This window comes from Ammospiza nelsoni, chromosome 5, assembly GCF_027579445.1.
Source record: "Ammospiza nelsoni isolate bAmmNel1 chromosome 5, bAmmNel1.pri, whole genome shotgun sequence".
NCBI classification, from domain to species: domain Eukaryota; kingdom Metazoa; phylum Chordata; class Aves; order Passeriformes; family Passerellidae; genus Ammospiza; species Ammospiza nelsoni.
In genome coordinates this window covers 28,069,069-28,094,160 of record NC_080637.1, presented here as the reverse complement: position 1 = coordinate 28,094,160, position 25,092 = coordinate 28,069,069, and the positions used below count along the sequence as shown (strand labels likewise).

Here is a 25,092-nt window from a genome sequence, read left to right as displayed (position 1 = left end):
ATTTATGTCTGTTGGAAAAGCAGATTGGTGGCTTGTTCTGAGAAACACCATATATCAAAAACATTAGTTCTTCTATAAATTGTTCTTAAATGGGAACTACTAAGTTTGAAGAGCATGGAGCTAGTAAGGTTGTCTCAGATGTAATTTTAATATCCTAACAAGCCAGCCTATATCAAAGGAACTGGGTGTTAAGTAAAAGTATTCATTAAGCACGCCATACTTGTCTTATGGAATGGCAATTAGATGAGCAGAGGCTTTTCAAAGCAGTAAGTATCCAATTACACATTGAAGGCTTTTCTTTGATCTTTGTTTGAAGAAAGTGAACTGTGCAAAGTAGTTTTACCCCTAAATTTGTGAATGGGTTAGATTTTTTTGGTAGCAATCAGTAGATGGCTAGTGATATTCATCCCAGTTCCACCACCAAGGAGAGATAAAGATGGCAAGAAATAATGGTGGAAATCACAAGTAAGCTCAGACACTAGCTGGTGTGGAGGCAGAGACCCTGAGCCTTGGCTGCAGATGGAGTCAGAACAACTGGTCCAAGCAAGACCAGTAGCAGGACTGGATATTTGCTGTGGATTCGTGGTTGAGCATGTGATTGCTTGAGGAAAATGGGCAGGTTTGAGTAGGCATCAGGGCAGCTGCCTTCCATCCTTCATACCTGGTTATTCCTCAGATTTGGGATATGGATTACTTTTAACTTTCCTTTAACATTGCCAGAGAAATGTATGTGAAGTATTGACTTTTCATATATTTGTAGGTGTCATAATAAAGGAATTTAGAAGAGTCACTGGAAATTCCTCTTTCACAATCTATGAGGAGTTTAATATGGATTTTGTTTGCTGGCTTTGTCTGAGACAATTAAATCAGTTAGGGAATTTCATTCAAGTTAAGTGAAAAGTTGATTGAAAAGCTTCAGCTAAAAAAGCATAAGAAAAAAAATGTGCTATGACAAAATGGTCAGTTTTCATGGAAAGACTATCAATTTATGAAAAAAATAAATAAGGATTCACCTAAAAAAATTAAACATGATTAGTCAATTTAATTTTTCAATAAATTGGAAGAGTCTTTCTGTTTTGAATTGATCTCAATATTATTTTCAATGTCCTATTTAAAAAAATGCTTTAGTTACTCAATTCTGTATCTGAGAAAACTGTTGGCCCAATGTGTTACCAAACACAAAAGAACTGGGTATGCAAAGATTTCAAAATCATCTGAGATCACTGTCTGGGTAGTCACACCCCAAACCTTGGACCAGCTCTTGAAAAGACTAGAGCTGAGTGGGTATTCTGCAAATATAGATAGCATTGTAACCCCTCTAGAACTATAGGTCTGTGTCAGTTTTTGTGCCTCCTTTATACTGTTACAGCCACTTGAGCTTCCAAAGGATATTTCTGCTAGATGTACTGTCTTTCTGAATAGCTAATAAAACCTGCATTGTGTAAAAAAGAATACTGAAGTTAAACTTCTTGGACTTCAAATGCAAATGAGCAAGAACTTAATAACCAGGCAATTGCTGAATCATAAATCTCTTATGGAAGAACAATATAGAAAAGCCTCTGGGCATAAATAATGCTTTCATGTTTTGAAATTTGTTATACCAAGTGACTTGCTAGCTGTATGAACTGAGGACCCTTGTAATTTTCAGCACACAGATACTTCATATTATAATAAAGAAAATGGCCTGATATTCCTCCCACAGGAAAGGCATCCCCTGGGGGACATCATAGTTTGATGAACAGGCACATCACTGAGAGGTAAGTGCTGCATTGCAACATGCAATCATTTCCTCCGGAAATCTTTTCATCTGGCACTGGACACTGCTCCTTTATGAGGCACATGCCCACAAAAAACCCAAGGATTTATACTGTCTTTAAATGAGGAGGATATTGTATCATGGAATCATACAATTATTTAGGTTGGAAAGGACCTTTGGAAAAGATAGAGTCCAAAACCCTGCTCAGGATAAGTACAATTAGTTCAAGTTGCTCAGGGACTTGTCTAGCAGAGTGAGCAGCAGAGATTGTAAAGTTTTTCCATTTTATTTTGAACTCAAATCCCTGTTTTTGTAACTAGGCAAGACCTACTTATGGAGAATTTAAGGAAGCTTATATAGTCTATTTTTTTCACTTATTAAAACCATAATATTTGCTTGTTATATTTCCCAAGCACACTCAAGTTACACCAATACACAAACAGTTAAGAAGCTTCCTGCTATAATGGACTACATCATGACTTATTCTTTACTTTTGCATTTGAACTAGAGTTACATGAATTATTTATTAGTATACTGCAAAGTTCTGACAATGTAGTGGAAAATCGTTTACAGATCCTTCAGCTCTATAAAGCCTTTTGTTTTGTTTTGTTCTCAGATTGCAATTTATGCTATTTCTATTTATTTCTGGGTTTTGTCAGCAAGGATTTTTCAGAATGGGATGATTGGTCTGGATGCATTCTCAGAGCTAGTTCATCACTACTGCTGGCCTGCTACTTCCCTACTCCTAGATTGGAAGTTTAGTGAATAAAGTGAAAACATTCAACTCTCTGGAGTTACTCTTTGTGCCTGATTGCCTGAATATGGCCCCAAAAAATCCGGCTGCTTGACATGTATTTTGGAAGCCAATATCTAATTTAGGCCACAGCTCTGCTCTTGAATCTGGGGGTTCTGATTTTGGCTCCAGCCTTCAGTTTAGGTATGAACCCAGACACAATCTGACTGAGGTGGGGGGATAAGGACACCACACTCTCCTCACCCTTCCTATCTCCACACTGGTGTCCTTGCATCCACAACATGGACAAATGACCATGCCTGGATGGCTGGAGAATCAGGCTGGTGAGGGTGCACCAGCCCTGGGGAAGAGGTGGCACAGGAGTCCTAGCTGGGAGGGTTTGTATGCAGTTAGGGGCACAATAGAGGGAAGGAGCAGGAGACAATCTTGAATCTTTGGAGATCATCTCCAGAGAAATCACCTTTCTGTTAACTGTTCAGACAGAAAAGGCAGGTTAGCTGACTAATACAGTTTTCTAAAGCTGCCCTGTATTACTTCTCTGCTACACACACAGAGGGATATAATTCTTTTAAAAGGTGTCTCAATATTGCACAAAATAACAGCAAGATGGGTTAGGGATTGGAAAGCATGCTACCTCCACATAATTCTGAGTGAGAAAAGTTAATACTGTGGATGATAAAAGTGAGCTTTTTGTCTGGATAAGATTAAATGTTTGGTGAGAAAAGACATGACAGGAGAGAGAGACAGAGAACATTTATTTTCTGTTATGGGGGCAGATAGCCTTAGAAGAGGACTCATTTATCACTGATTGACAAGTAGGCTAAATTTTTACAAATGGAGGAGTGATACTGAGATGGCTATATCCTTTTGACAACCAAGTGACAGATCATTCCTTGTCCTTGCCTTTGTTTCTTTGTGATAGAATTGTGAACAAAGGAGGTATGATAAGTATTTTAAGCCTTTATTGCATTTAAACATAAAAAATAATGACTTTGGTGATTTATACAGCATCATAGAATCCTTTTATGTGGCAAAGTACCTTCAAGATCATCCTGTCCAATGTCTAACCTAGTACTGCCAAGTCCACCCAGTCATATCCCTCCCACTCAGTCAGCCAAGGCTTGTTTAGGAAAATGAGGCTGCTTCTGCTACTTATTTTTCTTTGTTCCTTCCACCCACAGGTTCTTCAATTTACTAGCTTAAAGTCAAACTAGTTACAATCAGATTCTTTTGTCTGTCTTTGTCTTTTGACTGCCTTTTACCATATTTTTGTCTTCATTGTAATTCTTAGTCTAAGCCTTAGATCATAAGCTCAAAACAGAGGAGCCTTCTAACTTTTGAATGTCTTTTCATAATCTACCTTTCATTTAATCTAAGCACGCACCACGAAGATGCTCACTTCATTTGACTGTCAGTGTTAAAGAAATCTTCACTGGGGTTTTTGTGGAAACAGATGAGAGTCATACTCCAGGCAGTAATGCCTTGTGTGGATTGTAGGCTTGACTGAGAGGAAAGAGCGAAGCTGGGAGATTGGATAACCAAAAAGGCAAACTTCCTTGTGATTTCAAGTCCATTTTGTGCATGTCTACTTGAAGTCTCCTATCTATGCACGAATGTGTGAGGAGCAGTGGCTGAGTGGGTACAGCTTTGGCATTCAGTATTTCTGGGATTGCCCAGGGCTAATGGGTGACTGTGGAGCCTGGAGCCTGCCTATAGCTCCAGTTTGGACAGTAGCCATATCCAACAAGAGAGAATTTCCCAGGGACCATTGGCCCTGAAATTGTGTGGAAATTTGGCCTGTGGTGTCCTATGAATCTAAAACAGCTGACAATGACATTTAGAAAATTAAGTCAATAGACCACGCTGAATGGTTCACAGGGCCCATGTCTGGAAAAGTATATAAGGATAAACTGTTCAGCCTGTATATTACCCAAAACATTTACACACTGTTATGCAAACGGATTATGTGATATTCTACAGAGCAGTAGAAATAAATCCAACTCAAGCAAAAATATGATGTGCAGGCTGCTTGAGGAAAGCCAGAGAGTGCTCAGACAGATATGGCACAGGCACATATGTAAATGCTACTTCAAATGCTTATAAAAAATAGATACATTGAATTTCAAGGAGGCTTTTTGGAATCCCATCAGGGTAGGGTTTACAGAGCTTTTTCTCAAGCTTTTAAACCCAGCTTCTATTTAAATTGGTGGGAACTAAACATCCACAACCCTTAAGAAGTTAAAAATTAAGAAATCATTAGTCACTTGGTGCCTCGGTTTCCAGGGAATAATAATTTTCCTTTCTTTCACCTCTCAGCTCTCATAACTAATTTGAGACTATCTCATGTAGAATGACTTCCATGTCAATTTACTCTAGAATCATCCTGGAGTTATGGATAGGTTGACCAGCATATAGTTCTCCAAATTCTCTTTCTTGCTTGAGGTTTTTTGAAGATATGTGTGGCATTTGCCTCTTTCTGGTCATCAGTCTGGTAATTATTTACCTCAATTAGGAATTTAGGCTAGCTGGTTTCCTACTCTGTCTACCTATTTTCTTAAAAACCAGGATTAATTGCACTACCACATCATGGAAATTGTTCTTGACATCAACGAGCTTCCCCGGGCATTTTTGCCTGTGAGAAGAGCCTTCCAGGACAACCATTTTAACACTTCCCTGAACAAGCATAACTCCACTAATCTTGAAGTCCAGGGTCACAGTTTTTTAGAATAATTTAAACCTCCTGGAGATTATCTGGGCTCGTCCCACACCCAGTGTGGGTCCAACCTATCGTGGGCTGCTCAGGACCACGGACAGAAGTTCCACAAAATATCTGGCCCATCTGTTCCAGTGTTTGACTACCTTCAGAGTTAAAAATATTTCTGTCTATCTACTCAGAATTTGCCTTATTTTAACTTGTGACCCATGCCTCCCATCTTATCACTGAATACCTTCTGGAAGAGTCTGGCTTCATCTTTCCTATACTCTTGCACTTGTAACTCTGTTAGCATTCTCAATCGCTCCAGGGTCCACATTGTGGTTATTGCAGCCCAAATCTGCCCTCGATTGCCATATCTCCGAACAATTATTCTTTGGCTTTGAGTAGAATATCCATAGGAGTACCTCCCATGTGTGAAAAGAATCTTCCTTAAAACATTCCATAAATACCTCTGTTGCATGGGTGATGAATAACAGAAAAACAATTTCTTATATTTAACTAGAAACTGAATGCCTAAAGCTTGACTAAATTTCTAGCTTGCCCAAAGCAATGAACACCCCAAAATACACTATTTATTAGCCTGTGGCACTGACATGAACTGCATAGATATGATATATAATGTTTCAGAATTTAACTAGAAACTGCAACTACAGTTATAATCTGAAAATATTTCCTGTCTTATAGGTAATGATGAACACTAAAGTCTATTTGAATTTGAATTGAGTATTCTAATTAGAAACATTTCATTAGAAGTCATTGAGAATAAAAGAAACCACACAAGTTGATCATTTTTAGACCCTGAGAGTTTATCTCAAAAGGGCAGAAAATTCTTCTTGTATAATTAAAGTTTTGCAGTCAACCATTTAAAGCAATAACTATAATTTTATTTCTGACTACCATTATTATTATTATTAGGCTGTTGTGCAGAATTTAAAATAATGATGAACACCACCTACTGATGTTTTAAGTGTTGTAGATTGTTGTAGAGGATTTGCTGTTTAGTGATTAATTAGGACTAGGAAATCAGATAAAATGCAAGGTTTTGGCTCTTCACATAGGAATATGCATCACTGTAGACTTATCTTGCTTCCTCAGCAGTCCTTAGTGAGACTATGGCTGAGATCTCTCCCTGAAAGTTCTGCAGGAAAACAGTGGAGTAAAATACGGCTCCCAGGCAACCTTTTATTCCTTAATCATTTCCCACTAGAACACAGTGGAAAACACAGCACAAAACTATATTTGGATATGTTTAGCCAAGAGATTTACGACCTTTGGGAAACTCCAAATAGTACACAATGGGATCATGCCTTCCTCAGCAGCACAGGCCACTTTGGGCATTTCTGATCGACATTCAGATCTTTACACTCACTTGCCATGGCTGAACTGAGGGTTTTAGTTCTTATCTTATTACACTTTAAGGTCTAAGTTCAGATAATCTGAAATAACATCAAAAGCTTATGGGTAAAAACATCTGTCCTTTTTGTGCTGTAGCATAAGTAGTGTGTTGCATGGTTTATAGATAAAACTTTTTGCACAATGGTAAATACTTCAAAAACTCAGGCAACTCAAACTAGGCTTTGAAAATTAGTGCCTATTTCTCCTCTTTTTCTCCTTGTGCCTCAGTTCCACATCTCTAAAGGAGGGCTCCTAACACCAACTATCTCAACAGGATGCTGTGAAAAGGCAATTATATGCAAACAATGCTCATATACTGGAAAGACAAATACTACAGAGGAAGTCTATGAAGAATTCCCATGTTCAATGCAAAGTTTGATTGGTGTGTAACACCTCAAGCTTTAAGCTGATCATCAAACAGTAAGCTTTTGAACTCTGTCTATGTGTCAAATGACACAGAGATCTCAGAAAAAATAGTAGCAATCATACATTGAATTTAATCTCTTTTATAGGCACAGGAAAGATACAGGCTTCTACATTGTCTACCAATATGTGTGTCATGGTGTGCATTATGATTATGCAGATTAGCTAGCCCATTCATCCATTTAATTTTGAAGCCCTAAAGCTCTTGTAGTCTAGCATTCATGTCTGTGTGTATATGTGTTTAGTGGAATAAAATGACTGTCATTGTATATAAGGGACTATATGCAGATGAGATGTTCCTTCTCAGTTTTGCAATTTGTGTCAAGATTATTCTCATCACTACCTAGCCAAATGTGGCATAGTCTCCAAAAAATATATTCACAGTCTGATGATTTTCTGGTTTTACTAATGTTTGTTTTCTTTTCTTTTTTTTTTCTAATATTTTCTGTTATCAGCTGTGGATCTGTCATTTACATTTAGTTCAATTATTATTGCTCTAGCAAAGATTTCATAGCAAGATTTAGTAGATTAAAAACTTAATTGCCAAATCATCACTATTGAGATATTAATTATTGTAAACTCTTTGGGAGATATTCTTTCTGATCAAATATAGTCAATTCCAAGCCACAGAGACTGGAATATTTTTCCATGGTGCAGGAGGGTTTATCAATAAAGTATTCATTGATACTGACAGGATGTATGTATGACCTGAATGTATGTGCTTTTATTTGAAAACGTCCTTCCTTATAGGTGGGGGAAATGAAATTTAATGAAGGCAATTGGATCTTAGGATCTGTAACAAAGGGATCAAATGCATCTTTGCTTGGGTGTATTTCACCCTGAAAAGATGTATAAATCTTTTCAAATTCACGCCTGTCAATGATGGCTCAGTATTTTCCTGGTTTATGACTTTGGATCTTCCAAAATCTAAGATGTTACTTTGCCTCTGACACTGTGCCATTAATACAATAATTTATACATCCTGGTGTATAGACACTGGGTGCTATTTGCCGGGGACCTTGGAAAGTCAAAGTGGTATTACAGTTTTATTTTCAAGTATGTCAGGTGTATGCACTATAGGGAAAAAAATCAATCCCATCTGCTTAAAAATACTGCAATTAAAACCCATGTCTGATACCATTTGTTTGTGGAGAAAAAAGCTTAATTATATTACTATTTCTTAGTTGCACATTTGTCCTGTATCTGCATCTATTTATTTCTATATTGTTTATAGCATTCTTCATGGTGTCTCAGAAAAAAAAGAACTGTGCCCAGACCAGTCATTTTAGTCAGACATGAAAATTATCTTTGCCTTGAAATTTTTCTGAAGGAGACATCATGTTCACAGCAACTCATTTTTTATTGTACTTCTTGTAACATTAATCCATTTAATTCAGATTTCAGTTGACCCTAGCTCAGAAAACAATATGATTTGAGAAGAGCCCTGTATTATTCCTCTCTGATACAAGTTTTGATAGTGTTCATCTGAGGGAGAATGAGGAGTTTACTCTGATGTCCTTGTCAGTAATTTTGCCTTTCTGGATGCAGTGGTGTGCAGCTGGGGGAGCCTGAGGTCTGTGTCTGGAGAGGGATATGCTGGGGGCAAAACATGGCTACAGAGCAAGGTGAGATCGTGGTCCTTGGACAGAACACAGGTGCCTGAAACAGACAGTATCAGCACAGGAGGTAAGGCAGGAAAAATGTCCAGCTACACAAAAGCATGTTTTTCTGTCAGGCTTAGTTTGTTTCCAGGGGAAATGCCCATGCATGACTTGTGCCTTTTTATTGCTAAGACATGTTTAAATGGAAATGAAAAGTTTGTATAGGAAAAATTATAGCCTTCTAGAAACATAGAAATTAATTTTTCATTAATAAATTCATTAATTTAATTTTTCATTAATAAAAGGACCCTGACACTCAAGCGCAGTAAAATGTTAGCAAGGACGAAGTGACCCCTTCTTCAGCTTTTTTGTCAGCTGCTTTTCTTTGTGACTTCTACAGACTTTCACACCAGAACAATTTTTTTTCCCACTGCGTTTTATACAGCAAGATCTTTTCAGTACTTTCAGTTTATTAAAGTTCTATATATAAAATTTACTGCATGGAACAATTTATAGAGGAGAATATTCCTTCTGCTTCATATCTTTTGGGAGTCTCATCTGAGTGCTCATCAACTCTCTCTGTTACAAGAAGCAGCTCTGTAGGAAAGAGGGGACAATCTTGCACATTTTTTTTACTGCCTAAGTAATTTTTCTTTTGAAAGATTTGTCTGTGGACTCATTTTGATTGTATTTTAGTTGAACTACCTGATATATTCTGCAGGACTTCACTAAAGATTCCCAGGAATGATTTCCCAAGTCACCAAACCTGTCACATCTCAGTGCAATAGTTTATTCAAAGTAATGTCTGCTCGCTCACAGTGCAGGAATACTGGGCCAGTGGAGGAACATATATTACAAGACCTTCAGTAAATTGATGTATTTTGCTTTCATATGCAAACTTGCCATTCTTATAACCCTAACGCTTTTTATTGCCAGTGTGAAATTTCCTGAACATTCCCTACATCCTTTGGCAGCTGCTGCTGAGCCTCTTTATAAATATTAATGATTTCTTCTCATAGACAATATTTAATCTGCATCACTCCACAGGTGTATGCTGGCAAGTTCATTTATTATTACTTTTTGCTTGTTTTTTTCCTTTTCTTTTTTTCTTCTTTTTGCCATCAGAGAAGGAGAGACTGTTTGTTCACTTTATATTGTTTTGTATATTTGTATTCCAGGGTTATGTTCTTGCTCCTAATCTTTCTCACAGAAGAAACTGAAAATCAACCTTTTCTCTGCTAATCCTGTTCTGATTTGAAGGTGGTTGGTATGCCAGCAGTGCTTTGTATCTCAGATTTACTGATACAATATCTCCTCTGAAGTGCCAGGGCAATGTTTTTCCATAGTCACTGTGGCAGTATTTTCCCCATGTGTTATTCTGCTGTCTGTGAACAGAAATTGGTGCCTGCAGACCTCTCTGTGGTTGTTAGGCTGGGTTCCCATGGGAGGTGGCTGCCACCAGCCTGAGATCTGCTCCTTTTTCTCCCTCTTGCCTCCGTCCATCTCCTCTCACTTTGCAGGTTTTGTTTGTAGCAGAGAGAAAGCAGACACAGATCACAGCAAGGACAATAGCATTGTTTAAAGATGGGAGAAATATTATGCAATGATATTTGTGCATATGAACTTAACAGACAATGGTTATGCATTACTTATCCTTAATTAACGTGCTCCAATCAGTACCAACATCATCATAAACTGAGACAAGTAACAGGAGCTTTGAACCAAGCGCAATGGAAAGTACTAAGTGGAAAAGTGTGATGGAAATCATCCTTCCAGACATTTTCAGTGTTGCTACCTGCTGCACTGAAGAGAGAATCCAGAGGCCTGTTGCTGCTTTTTCTATCTGCCTCCATGTACAGCTTGTTTCCTTCCTTCCTCTCACACTTCTTCTCCCTGTCTTTCTCTGTCTTTCCCCTTTGTGCTTTCTCTCTATCCTTTCCCTTTTCTCCTCCCTCAACCCTCCTTCCATCATCCTGATTTTATTCTATCTGAGAAGTAACTTGCATTCTTGTAATTGATGTACAGCACCAGCTGTGAACCACCCTACTAAATCTTTGTGCATATGAAACTTGACATTATTTGTGCAGTGGCATCATTCAATAATAATAACTGATAATGTTTTAAAGTCTGTCTGATGTGTTTTACAAGAGAAAAAACACTCTCAGTTTAGAAACAGCTGTGGAATTTGAAAATACTACTTTTCTCCCAAACTCCAGCTGTTTGTTATTGGTCAGTACTGGGAAGAATGGGTATCTGGGTGTGCTGCTCATGATATGCCTGACTGAGTGCAGTTCAAACCTTCCAGGTGATGTTACAAGGCTGTGTCACTCTCAAGCTACACCCGCACCTTTTGTACCAGATTCTGGCTCCAGAAATAGCCCCTTTCAGCAAGACATTATTTTCCAACTAACACAAGACTTTATTAGAGACAACATTGATATACCTGATCTATTCCAGCGATAAGTCATGCTGAAAGTGATTAAAAATAAATGTGCACGTTTCAGTGAGTGTGTACTAAAAAGGATCCGCACTCTATCCCAATGTCCTTCCAGTGGGGGCTGTAATCTCACATCTCTGAGACCTGTGTGGAGGACAATTAGTGAACAAACAGAAGGGGCTTTGATTACTTAGGGATTACAGAGCCTGGGAAGTGTAGCTATGGGGGAGTGTGAGTGTTGTGAACCTGGAGAGATCTGTGCTACACCAAGAATGAAGAGTCCATTGCTTTGAGCTTTCTATTTCTTTTTCCTGTGAAGAAATGTCTTTTCTGAGTAAAACCCCCAATTAATCCTGAACCTTTTCTCGTATAGATTCCATCTAGCCACTTTTAAAAGGAAAAAAACCTGAATGAGTCCTATCAAAGGATCATTCACCTCTTAAAATCTTCCTGCACATTTATTTCTTTTATGGTATTTTTGGTCTTCTCTTTTTGGACACTGTATGAGCTCTCACTTTCTTTTGTCATTTCCCAGGGTAGGACTGACACTCTGCCAAGAGCTAGACAGTGCCATTTTCTTGGTAGTTTGCTTTTTTATTTTTTCTTTTCATTAATAAGGACTAATTTTAACACTTTTAATGTGTTTTGAGTCTGTGGTTTTCATTAATATTTAAAATGCCATACTATTTCATTGTGCTATTTTCAAAGTGCTGCTTATTGTTAACATCAGAATAATAATCTTAATATCGACCTGATTTTGGAATCCTTCCTGATCAGAGCAGGTGAAATATCCCTGTCTGTCATGGAAATATCTTTTGGTTGACCAAATTATTGAAAGTAAGATAGGGTCTTACATGTTTCATGTCAGTAGCTTGACAGAGGAGAGAAATTGTCCTGCTGGCCTGATGGAGAGGCTGTAGAGAATCCATGCCTTAGATACAAATCTATAAAGCATCAGACTTCATTGGTACTACCACTTGTATATTTTTTGCTTGATTTTCTGATCTTTCCTCTTCTGGTTCAGCTGCTCAAAATGTGTTATTCACAGTGATAGTGTTGGAAATCCATCTCCTGCACGTACCTGGGTTTTTGTGCAGGCATCCTTTGAAGCTGGTTGTTGCAGTTTTCCTTGTTGTGGTAGGGAAAATCTGCCCTTTTACTCATGCTGTGAGATCCTGTTCATTATCCACTTCTATTGTCAAACACTTGGTTCTCTAGCCCATAATAGCCAAGGCCTTGACTTTGTAAAGAGTTACTCTTTATTCACTTGTACTTTTGTGCAGCAAGTGGGTAAATAAAGTTGCAGTAATTTTCAGCATGGCCTCCACAGTGACCTCCCTCAATAAAGCCCCAAACTCATATCAGATCTCTCCTATGGTGTTTCTTTCCAACAGTAAGAGAAGAAACCAGATACAGAATGCTGAACATATGGAAGCTTCCCCTTTTAAACTGTTTTAGAGACTTGCATCTCAGTCTGAAGCAGGAGCAGCAGCTGCCTTTATTCTATTTATTAGAAATAACTCTTTTTGTAGTCTGAAAAAGACCTGGTATCTAATTTTGCTCTTGTTGGCTATGTTTTTTTCAGTATGTCTAGTCAGACAGCACCCATGAATGCATTTAATAAAAGCATTAATGGATTTAAGAGCAGTGAGGGAAATTTAGGGTGGCTTCTAGTGGGAATATTTAGACAGTGGGATTAGGTTGCCTAGGGAGGTAAAAGAATTTCCATCTCTATAAACTTGCAGACTCTTGTTTGACAAATGTCTGCCAGGAGTTATTTAGTTGATCCTGCCTTATACAGAGAGATAAGTAATCTGACCTTTAAAGTCCTTCCCACTTCTATTTCTTGTGCTTGCTAGGAAAGAACAGCATGTATGAATTAGGAGCCAGGAACACTCATGCTGCCTCCCAGAATCTGTAACAATCTTAATAACAGGGCTGTATAACAAGGACTAAAACACTCATCTCCATGAAGCCTCAAGGTGGTGTGCAATAATCATGTGTGCTTTAGAATACAGAAGAAGCACCACCATTAAATACAGGAGTTAAATGTATTTTTAGACATATAAAGGGACACGTTGTTAGTAGCCTAGCAACAGGCTCATCATCCAACATTGTGGTGCATTTAGAGACACACAGATGTGCTTCAATGAATACTTTGAAGATAGAAGAAGTAAAAATAAACTGGAAGCTCTCCTGCTTGCTCATCTCCATCAACATCAGCAGAATCCATTGTAAAAGTTTCCGTGGGGTGTGATCTGCTGGCTGTTTTCATGTCAGCCAAGGAGCCTTGCTGATTTTTAACATGACCTTCAGATCTGGTGGGGTAATGTCAGTAATGAGGATACCATGGAGTAACTAAAATAATACCTCCTGATAAATAAGATCCTGGATCTAAAGATCATTAATTTGAGTAGCAGTGTTTTCCCAAGCAGTCATGACCAAGAAATGACTTTTTTCATCTTTGAAAATCTGATTTTCTTTTCAAATAAAGGGGGAAGGGGAGGAAGTGGTGGAAGGAAGGAAGTGGTGGAAGGGAGGGAGGGAGGGAGGGAGGGAGGGAGGGAGGAAGGAAGGAAGGAAGGAAGGAAGGAAGGAAGGAAGGAAGGAAGGAAGGAAGGAAGGAAGGAAGGAAGGAAGGAAGGAAGGAAGGAAGGAAGGAAGGAAGGAAGGAAGGAAGGAAGGAAGGAAGGAAGGAAGGAAGGAAGGAAGGAAGGAAGGAAGGAAGGAAGGAAGGAAGGAAGGAAGGAAGGAAGGAAGGAAGGAAGGAAGGAAGGAAGGAAGGAAGGAAGGAAGGAAGGAAGGAAGGAAGGAAATTGTGAAAGGAAGTGGCAGAAGGAAGGAATGCACCTTGACAGAATCTAGATGTAAATGAGCCATTTTGTTGTTCATAAACCGTGACATACAGTGGGGTCCAGATACTTCTCAAATGGCTGCAACCATTGGCAGTAAATAAAGGCAGGACCTAAAATTATCCTGTTTTGCTGTGGACAACCACAGCAATGACTCTGAACAAATATTTGAAGCAAATCTGAGGATGTGGTGTATAATTTTTACAACATCCTTTGTCAAAAAACCCCCATATTTCAGAGAAGTTAGTGCTAGGGCTGAATGCAGAAAAGAATGTAGCCACTTGAGTATGAGGGATTTCTAAGGGATTTTAAAAGGTTGTGTCTAGAGGAGCTGGACAAAGAGACAAACAACCACTTCTTTCTTTCCCTTTTATTCTTACACACAATTAAGGAAAGTAAAAGGGAGGCAGCAGTATCATTAGAAGCTATTTTTACAAGAGAGTTGATATACAGAAAGGTAAATGCAGTAGATCTGGTTAGAAGCATTTGAGACTTGCAGACTGAAGTTAAAGTGAACAGCCAGCAGCACTCCTTGGGAGCTAACATCTTCTCTTGTGTTTCAGAAGCGGGTGATATCTACAAAGGAGTATGAGTATGCCTCTGGTCAAAATTCAACGGGCAAAATATGTTGTGAGCGGCAAGTCTGTACTTGGGAGAAAGCTCAATCCAGCTCCACAGAAGCAGCAGGGATTGATCCTGTCCTATGCTGAAGTGCACCTTAGGAGCAGTAATTCATTTGAGTTCATCTGCTCCTGTTGTTGCTCAGGATGGATAGAAGGATGTGACTTCATTCGCAGGTACCAAAGGATTTGACCTGCTCAAAACACATCATCTTGTTTTCACATTTGCATCAACTCTTGGTAAACATGGGCGCCATTCTGACAACTGTCTCACAGTTAGGTCATTTAGGCTCCATTAGATGCCAAATGTTCTAATCTAAAAAGGTTTTTGTCATCTAAACCAGATGGTATGATTAATTCTGCTATGAATGTTTTTAAATGTGGAAAGTATGAAGGTATGGCCATTATTCGGAAGGATGTCTGGAAGAAACCATACATGACTAAGAGGTTCTATGGACTTAGGGTGTGTAATTTTTATATTTTATTTCAGCGGGGATAATTGCAATATTTTTGTCTAGTTAGTTTTTTTGTGGTTGTACAAGTGCACTTGAGTTATTCTGCTAAGTAAGCAAAACAAGAACTCATTTTAACACGGGGAATTACAGGTAAGAGCAAGACCCACTGAAGGACTTTGCAGACCTTGCTATGAGTTAGGTGGTTGAAGAAACCTGAACCACAGAGAACTGGTGTGAGGCACCTTGCGTGTGTCAAGGCCCACACAAGCCAACCATAAAATATTGAAACATTCTTTAATTGTGTTCTACAATTGTTCCTTAATATTCATTTACACAGAAAGCTTGCTCATTCTGGCCTTCCTCTTGGGGGACTATCTTGGTATTATTCCTGTTACATCATATGCCTGATACTCCTGATCATGGATTCAGTGATTGCTAACAGCCAAATATGGAAGAGAAGTGTAGTAGATGTCCTTAACTCACCTGAATGCCTTCTAAAAGTCTTTTAAAAGTACAGCTTTCCACTGAGGTTGTACTTAACTCCCTTTCTGTATTCATTTGAAGGTGCCAAACAGAAGATTAGGACTACTCAGTCTAGAGGTATTTTCCCTGTCAACTCTAAAGCAATAGATGCTTCAGGGATCTGGGAAAAGTCTGGCTAAGAAGATAAGTAAACAGGGCTCCCGCCCAGCCAGCCTCCAGCATTCACTTCTTTCTTGGATCTTCCTGACTGAAACCTTCAAAGTCAGGCTCAATGTGATTGCACAGCTGCTTGCACAGACCATAACCATATCCCAAAAATGTAAGACTGGAAATCTTGTAGGATTTTCTTCATAAGCAATAATGAGCCAGATATCTGCTTCAATGTTTCCTTCTCCTCCACTTTTCAAGCACGAGGAGGATGCCAGCCTGACTCAGGACCTGTGGCTGACTACAGACCCCCTCACTGTGGTACACTGCTCTCCTGAAAAGTTTTAAATACTGCAGCCTGTGCTTTAGTGTGTTATTTATTACCAGACTTACAAGAACGTTGCAAAGGCTGAAAACAACATTTTTGTAGAAGTGTTTCTTGGTGCACGTGTTGAAATCAGAAATAAAAAAAGAATGGCAAATGGAGGTTAGACTGTCACAATACACAAAGTACAGAGTGGGTCCCTGAAAATCCCGAAATATGAATTTGAGGGTCAATTGTGCTGCCACTCCTCCTCAGCTTCCTTGCCTCCTCCTCAAAGCCTACCATCTTTGTTTTGAAATCAAAATTATGGTCCTTAAATGTATATTGGCAGATTTAGGGATGTTTCCAGTAAAAAAGACTTCTTTTTTGCACATGAAATCAACAGCCCTGACTATTCCCTGGAGAGCGGTTTGATGGTTAAAGTCCACACCTATAGCCACCTTTCTTTTGTTTTCTTCCTATCAGAATAAAGATGAAATTTTTTTTTCACCTCCCAAGGAAAACGTGAGGGGAAAACTCCAGCATCCATCTATATAAATGTCACTTGTTTTATTTTTGTGAAGAGGCTTAAGGGAAGGGATTTCCTAAAGCAGCTTAATAGCTGCCATGGAAGCCCTACAGATACATTGCCAGATAAGATGGTAAACTAAAGATCTCAATAAAAATAGTCCATAACAAAGGAAGAAAACACAGCTGGTGTCTAAGCAGAATGGAAAGAACTGAAACAAAAGAATGTGAGAGCAGGAAAAATATTTCTTCCAAAGCACAATGCATCTTATTTAGCTAAACAACTATTATGGCTTATTTAACAAAGTAGTTATTTTTACCTTCTCCCCCTTCTTTGGCAAATCTAGCTCTTAGGATAGGGAAATTGATCATCCATGGCAAGCTAGTGAACTGAGTCAAAGTTTCTGATAAAGATGTCCCTACATATGCATTAGCTAAAACATACACAACAGCAAAACCAGTCTCAACAGCTTGGAGAAGTAGCAAGTAAAAATTAGGAGTGGTATTTCTAATATGTCTTTCCAACTAGGAAAAAGATCCAAACCAGCTTTAAAAGAGTAGCCTGCAGCTGGGAGGGCATTCTTGTCTTTAAAACTGATGGAAGAAATGAGGATTTTGCTGTTGCTCTTGGGACCTTCAAGAAACATTACACTGCTGTGTCACTGATTAGAAGGTGAATTATGCATCTTGCTTTTAAAACCTAGGTTTCTCTGCCAGTTTGTGTTGTTAGTCCCTCTTTCTAGAATACAGCTCCCCATGAGCAATGGCTCAGTGATGTTCTTGTCTATATCAACCACCAGTGGTATTAAGGAAGAAGACAGGTGGATAGGTTCTGCCATACCTGTGTTCACTGGGCCAAAAAAACAAAAGGGTGAAACTATATAGAGAATTTATTCTTGTTTTGTTTTTTTCCTTAACACTTGATCAAAACCCTACTAGAGCCACTGGAAATAGTTTTAACTTCAGGACTTAGATGTAAATATTTGTTTCATAACTGAGAATATTGGCATGGAACATAGAAATCAATTCAGGTTCAGGAATGATTTGGTTTGTCTGATGTATATTTTTTGATTCAGATTCTGGTATATGTTTGAATGTGCCTCTGTAAAAATCTATTACAGTCTTGTATGGAACTAGTAGGAGACAAAAATGTGTAACACTTTGAAGGGTTAAAAGAAAAGAAAGCTTTTAAAAATCGGATGTTAAAAGGCCCTAATTACAGTCAGAGCTATTGTGAGATGCAGCATGTCTCTGTGAGTGAATAATTTTTTCTGTATTTTAATAGCTTACTATAAATATTACACTTCCCTCATTACAATTTTATCTGGGTTTATAAATAGAGATTAAATATAAACGAATTATACCTGAATAATTGCAACGGGAAATGTTTTTAAATAGAGAAAAAAATGCACTTTTAGATTTCATTGTGAATATTATGGTATATTAATTCAAGAGGGAAGAAAAGGCTTCAATATATTTCCAGTACTTTAAAAACCCTTATTTCTTGCATCCTTCATAAGTTCATTTTTATGTGAATTGAAGTGGATTTTTTGTCATGAAGGTTTTGGGTTTTTTTTATCAAAAGTGTCTACAAATTATCATTTTTCAATATAAAAAGTTTTACTACAGAGCTTATACATGAAAGTATCTAAACACAGGAGAGAAAAATAAAGAAGCTGAACACATGCAGAAGCACTCGGTTGCTCCTTCTTACATATTCTGAAATTCTATCAGCCTCAAATGCATATTCACCAGCTGCAGACAAGAGGATTCCGATTTCCAGCTGTTGGCTGCCTGCTGCACAGATCCCTGTGCCTTCCTTTAAAAAACTAATTGCGCAGGTCTCCAGACAAGCTGCTCTCAGAGGGCTGATCTGCCCTCCCCAAAGAGGCAGTGATTGTGTTGCAGGCTTAGGGAGGAGTGAGCATCCTCATCCTGGCTGCCCCTGGCCAGGAGGTGCAGGCCATGAGCTGTGCTTCACCTCTGGCACCTTCCATGCCAGTCCTGCCCCAGAGCTGCAATATGGGGTCACTTGGAAAAGCCTTGAGTCTGCCTCCCTCTCCAGACCCACGAGTCCAAGCAGCGCCTCCTCCTGCGCTCTTGGTGGCTGTGTCCTGAAAGTCATACTGATCCTGGAGGATTAAAGCGAAGATCTGTCTTTTATAAGGCATTTGTCTAAGGCTGAAGGAATTATAGGCTTTGTGTGCATTAGGACATTAACAGGGCCAGGGCTGAGCTCTGGTATGTGCTCACCATCTGCTAAAATGTTTGCAGACTTTGGCCCAGTTCTGCCTTCGGTCAGCTAAGTGCTTCCCAGTCTCTGGGCTTGAGGTGCTTACCACAAACCAGCAAAGGGCCAAGCCAATATATTAAATTGTATGTGTGATAGTAATATTAGTATATTATTTATTACATATGTAATAAATATAATATATTCATTATATGCTATAAATATAATATAATTAGTACAATATTTATTAAATATGTCATATGTTATAAAGATAATATTATAATTATTATAGGTTATAAATGTAATATAATAAATATAGTAAATATTTTATATTTGTAAATATAAATATATTTATATAAGGCACACACATTTATATACTAGCTTAATAGAAATACTATTTTTATAGACTAATACTATTAGTAATTACCATATAGATAATAATTACTATATAGCTATAAAAAATCTATCAATGTGTTAATACTAATCATATCTAATAATATGATAGTACATTAATATTGGTCTCTATGTAATGCTTACATAACTGCTTTGTTTGGAGGTAATCAGAGGGTTTAGGTCTATACCTGCACTGTAGCATTTGTCTCAGAACCAAGGAACAGCTCCCATTTCATTTTACTCCCATTAGAGATGTGATCACAAAGTCCAGCAACTGGTCTGCAAACAGAACAGTGGTTTCTAAATTGCTGTGGGTTATTCTCGGTCTTCTGGAGACATCTGCCACAAACCATGTACTGAGGCTAGAGATAGCTGTGCTCAGTTTATGATAAAATCCTCAACTCTGGTCTCATAATTCTGGTATCTGGCAGTGACTTTTGGAGTCACTGGGGCACATTCCTACAGCCATGGGGGCCTGTACTCACCTTATTCCTTCTTTTCTATTGGGATTCTCTTTCATCTGGTTTATCCTTTTTTTAATATTATCATTATAATTTTTAAGGGTGCAATTAACAGGCAGCATTTCCATCTACAGACAAGAAACCTGTGGCCTCATCAGCAACTCTGCTATGGTCAGAATTTGCAGCACTTTTAAGAATACCACACGGGGTTCCTCCTCAGATTCATAATCCACAGGAAAATTAGGGCCAGAATCTGGTAAAACAATGTTTTGTCAGCTTGCCTAAAATGTGCTTTAATCATTTCCCTTTATCAGGTCTTTGCAGCCCTTGTTTGCTAGGAGAAATTAGCTGGAACTAATTTACAAGCAATGAGTAATAGGCAATTTATCTAGTAGCTTACAACTGTTGCCTGGATACAAATCTCTTCCAATGTTTTTATATATAAAATGCTTTGCAGCAATTTGTTTTGATGACAAATGGTCAAACAGAACACCAGGGCACATGACATAACTACTTTTACCTCCTCATGATGCAAAATACTGTCCCTGTGCTGCCATTGAATAGGTATGATAAGGGACAATATCTTGCCAAGCCCTGTTTGGTGGGAGAACTCTGTACTTAGTTCTCGTTTGCCTCTAGAGCATTACAGCCATGAGGGTGCAAAGATCAGAATTTCATTTTATCAGATGACTAAATAGCAGCTGCTGCTATTTTTGCAAGGTAAAGCTTTAGAGAAAACTCTTATAAAAAACCACAACCACCCATTCAAATACACTGAGTTAATAAAAGACATTCTCTAGCTGTCTTAAAAGCAGAACCGTTGGAATCGATCACAAGGATGTTAAAAATCTGTGAGTAGGAACCAAAAGAACTGCAAACCAGATTATCGTACACTCTGAAAATGTTGTGAACCAGCTTTTTCCCTTGCTCTAATATGTGCGTCTCCTTCGCCAAATCAGTCTGTGTACAGATGTATGCAAATCAAATATTGGAATTCCCAAGGTGAATGCTAAGCTGCACCCACATGTCCAGCTGCTGAACTGTGTCCCAGAAACACAAGACTCTGGTGGGAAACAAGGAAATCTCCTTTGCAGAGATTTGCTGCTCACTCTGATTTACACCCACACTCTCCTTTTGGCAGAATGAGTAGTTTTATCAAACTGTAACATGTGGGGTCTTAAACTAGAAGATCTATTCCTCTTTTTTTTGGCTTCAAAGATATAAAAAGGTGGAAAATAGAAGAAGTAGGAAAGCAACTCACACATGAAGACAGCTGTAAATCTTCTGTTGCATTTTTCCCTGTTGGCTTATCCCTTATATTTCTGAGCATCATCAAAGAAAGGACATTGGAGTGCACTATAAGAGTCTGGAACCTCTGGGTGAGGAACTCAATTTTGGTAATTTGTAATATTGCTCAGTTTCTCTTTCCCTGGCAACTTCCCACACCAGAGCATAGGCAGGCGGGGCAGAACAAGCTGGTTCCCATGCTTCTTCACACTACTCTGGCTAAGGATAATTTATGGCATTTTATCAAGAATATTTTTTTTGTATTTTAAAAGTTTCTAACAACCACAAGTTTCCATATTAAAACCACTAGTTAACATTTTTAAAAACCGCAAGCAAGAAAGCAGGGAAGCAAACAAACTAATGCATGAGATAAAGTAAATTTTACCCACTGCTTCCTTTGGCTCAGGTCTGCTGCTATATATCTCCTCTAGCTCTGAAAGATTCAGATAGTCACAGACAAATCACTTTTGCCATAGTTATGCCCTCTCAGCTTCCCTCATCACCCCAGGTATGGTAATAGATATGAAGCTCTGGCACTTGAGGGCTGGGGAAATGGCAGTGAAGGTCATCCAGGGGTTTGCCCAGAGCAAGTCAGTCACCTCCACACATTATAACTATAGCTGTTCAGAAAGAAGGAGGGTAATTGTTTTAGGTAAGGACTGGGGGAAGGCTAACAAGACAAACACCCTGCTGTCTGTTATAGACCACCCAACCATGACAAAGCAGTAGATGAAGTGTTTTATAAACTGCTGGCTAATATTTCACAAAACTGAAACTCAACACAGCAGAGAGGAGGCAGCCTGGGGTGTTCCTGGAGTGTGTGGAAGAGAACTTCTGACACGTCTGGTAACTGAGCCCCACTAGACCTGCTGTTTATAAACAGAGAAGTGGTGGTGGGAGATGCGGTGGTCAGAGGCCTTCTTGGATGCAGAAACCATTAAAAGATTGAGTTTTGATTCTTGGTGAAGTAAGGAAAGGGGTCAAAATACCCTCTACTTTGGGCTTTCAGAGGGAGGACTTTGGCCTCTTCTGGGCACTTCGGTAGAGACTCCCTTGGGAAACAGTCCTGAACAACAAAGGAGTCCAGGAAGCCAGGACATACCTTCAGAAGGAAATCTTAAAGGTGCAGGGGCAGGCCATCCCTATGTGCTGAAAGATGAACCGGTTCAGAAGACCAGCGTGGCTGAACAGGGAATTTTTCCTGAAACTCAGATTAAAAAAGAGGGTTTATGACCTTTGGAAGAAGGGTCAGGCAACTCAGGAAGAGTACAAGGATGTAGCTAGATTACATAGATAGAAAATCAGAAAAGCAAAAGCTCAACAATCTGGCCACTGCTGTGAAAGAGAATAGAAAGTGGTTTTTTTTAAAAGGTGAGCTAAGGAAAATCTCCATTCTTTATTGGATGTGACAACAAACATTGCCATAAAGGGTAAAGAAAATGTTGAGGTACTTAATGTCTTCTTTGCCTCTGTCTTTAACAGAAAGAATGAGTTTCCTCAGGGAAACCAGCCCCCTGAACTGGCAGACAGGGAGCAGAACAGGCCCCCTGCAATTCCGAACAAAGTGCCAACCTGCTCTGCCACTTGGGCACTCACAAGTCTATGGGGCCAGACAGGACTCACCCAAGGGCACTGAGGGAGCTGGTGGAAGGGCTCAGCAAGCCACTTTCCATCATTTATCATCAGTCCTTGTTAATGGGGCATGTCCCAGATGGTGGGACATCTCCCTTCTTGCAAAATGCAGTCAGTTTTGCATGACTGACAAAAGACCTGCTACTTGGCACAAAACATCTAGGACCTTGTCAGAAAGGTTTTCTGTGGAATATAAACCCTTGAAAGATTCACGTATATGTTCATCACAACCCTTTCTACCTCCAGAAATGCAACCAGAAGTTTATTTCCCTGAATGCATGTGGGACAGATAGCAGAAAGCAATTTTCTGTGGTGCTGGTTTTTTGCAATTGAGCCTGTAAAGCAGTTTTACCTGCTTACTTGACCTTCTGTTTTGCCAAATAAATCTAGTTTGTCAATCACTTGGGTGGTAACTGTTACTGTTTAATTACTGAGCAAAGAGTAACTTTCTTATTTTAACTTGAAGTTAAGGAAGTGCCGAGAATGGTAGATCAAAGACAGCACCTGCTTAGCACCTGTCATCACTTCAGAGCATCAAAAAAAGTGTTCCTTGAAACTGCAATCTTTGGCCTATATCTCATTCAGGTAAGATATAGTTTCAACAGCTTGAAATGAAGACCCACCTCAAAGCTGAAAAATACTTCTAAATGTGAGAACACAGTAAATGAAAAAATATATATTATGGCCAAAGTAGATTATTCAAGAAGAATCTCAAAGAACATTTAATGTGGTATAAACCAATGACTAAAATTTTAAAGATGAGATATTTAGATGCAAAGCAAAAGTACAATCCTTTCCTTCATGCAGCAAAAACTGCTTGTGAGTGATCAGACAGAAAAATGAAGGGAATAATAAAGAAAAAACCCATTGACTTTATTTATGCTGTTCCAATTTTGTAAGACTCTTCAAAATGCAATATTAAAGTAAAGAATGAAAAAAAGAAGTATAAGCAAGTATGAGAGAGACACACACGGTGTCAACTTACTGTAGGAGTTCCATTCTGTTGGCTCCTATCACAAAAGTTTCATACCTTCCTGTAGGTGTTTCTCATGGGCATCTCCTCAGAGCACTGACTCTTTCTTCTTCACAAAGCAGCCAACTGACTCCAATTCCCTTCTCAACCAGCCATCCCACTCTTTTATAGCACTCTTCTTCTCATTGGTTACAGCTGTGACCTGTTAAAGTCAGGCCTGTTCCTAATCTTTGCTAATTGGCCAAGCTGCAACTCCTTAGGGGTGAGATTACTTTCTACACTATCTTTATTTTCTTATATTCTATCCCCCTGCACAAACAGCAGCTGAGGAATGCTGAGAGTAAAAAGGCAGGGGGCTCAGAGGGTCTGCTGCCTGGGCACTGTGTGACCTGGAGCTACCTGGATGCCTTGTGGGACCACATCCTGCAGCTGATGGATCCATGGAGAGGCGAGAGGCCCCCAGGCAGGAGGGAGCAGGACATTTGCTCTGAAAGGTGCTGAAGGTTTTACTGGCATGATGAAGCCACCCAGTAATGGGGAAGGGTCTGTAGGGAACCTGTCACTCTGCCACTTGCCTCAATGCCCAGCATGGCTGGCTGTGGTGGGAGTGGGTGGTCAAATAATGCCCAGTGGTGCACGCTTTTCTGGTTGGTTTTGTGGATTGGGGTTAGAAGGCAAAAGAAGGCAGTATTCCCAATTTTATGAGAATTATTTTATTTTCTTTATATCTGCAATTGATCTTCAAGACTATTGTCAGTTTTTGTTAAAGCAGATTTTAGGGGCTATATTCTTCCCTGACAGTAACTCTTTTATGGTCTATATTAGCCCTGTTTTACATTTAGGAAGAAAAGATAAGCTTTTTTCCTCAGGAAATTGAATGTTATCACAGAAAATATTTTGTTTAGCTAGTAGTTCTTTCATATCTTCCTATCTCATGATAGGCTGTGTCAGCAAAAGTAAGTGAAAACACAACTTGGAATTTACAAGTGACTGTAGCAAACTTCAAATGCTACTTCACTGAGTTTGCATCCTTGAAGTAAAATATACATGGAAAATTGACAAGGGTGTATCCTGAGAGAGACAGAAAACCTTAATCCTAATGGTTGTGTGTTAAACTTCCATGGAAAGTGATGGAAGTGAAAGCATACTACATAGTTATGAGCTGTTCAGTTTGATGGCACCATTTTTTTTCCTCTGCCTATTTTTGATTCAAGTTTTGAGTGATAACTGTTTTGCCAGTTTGAAGACTTTATGACAACACAATGGATTTAACGCTATGCACACAACACTTTTTTCCATATTCTAAAGCATACAAGAACAAGACAAAATTTTTATTCCTGTGAAAAATGAAGCTATATTTTATGGCTCTTTAACAAAGCATCTTCAGAATCATTGCTGTCATACTTACAGATAAAGGAAGTGACTTTTTTCTCATTAAAAAGTATGGAAGACATGCCCCCAAGTTTTGTCCTACAAATATTCTTTTAAAGGTTGCATGCATTGTCACAAATAGTCCCATTGGAGTAATCCTTAAATGTATTGAACAATGCATTATTAATAATTATTAACTTCAATGTATGCAAAGGTCTTTTAGGTTCCCCACATTTGAATAATAACTTAGAGGGTACTAAAATAATTACCATAA

At 38.8% G+C, this 25,092-nt stretch overlaps 1 long non-coding RNA gene across 1 annotated transcript; it reads right to left on the bottom strand.

The window, feature by feature from the left end:
- Nucleotides 1-16,885: 16,885 nt before the first annotated feature.
- Nucleotides 16,886-23,578, bottom strand: LOC132074021 (uncharacterized). The gene is made up of 3 exons (XR_009418569.1): nt 23,505-23,578; nt 19,283-19,373; nt 16,886-18,603 (listed from the first exon to the last, which is right to left on the bottom strand). It is a non-coding gene; the product is annotated as an uncharacterized LOC132074021 (long non-coding RNA).
- Nucleotides 23,579-25,092: the final 1,514 nt, after the last annotated feature.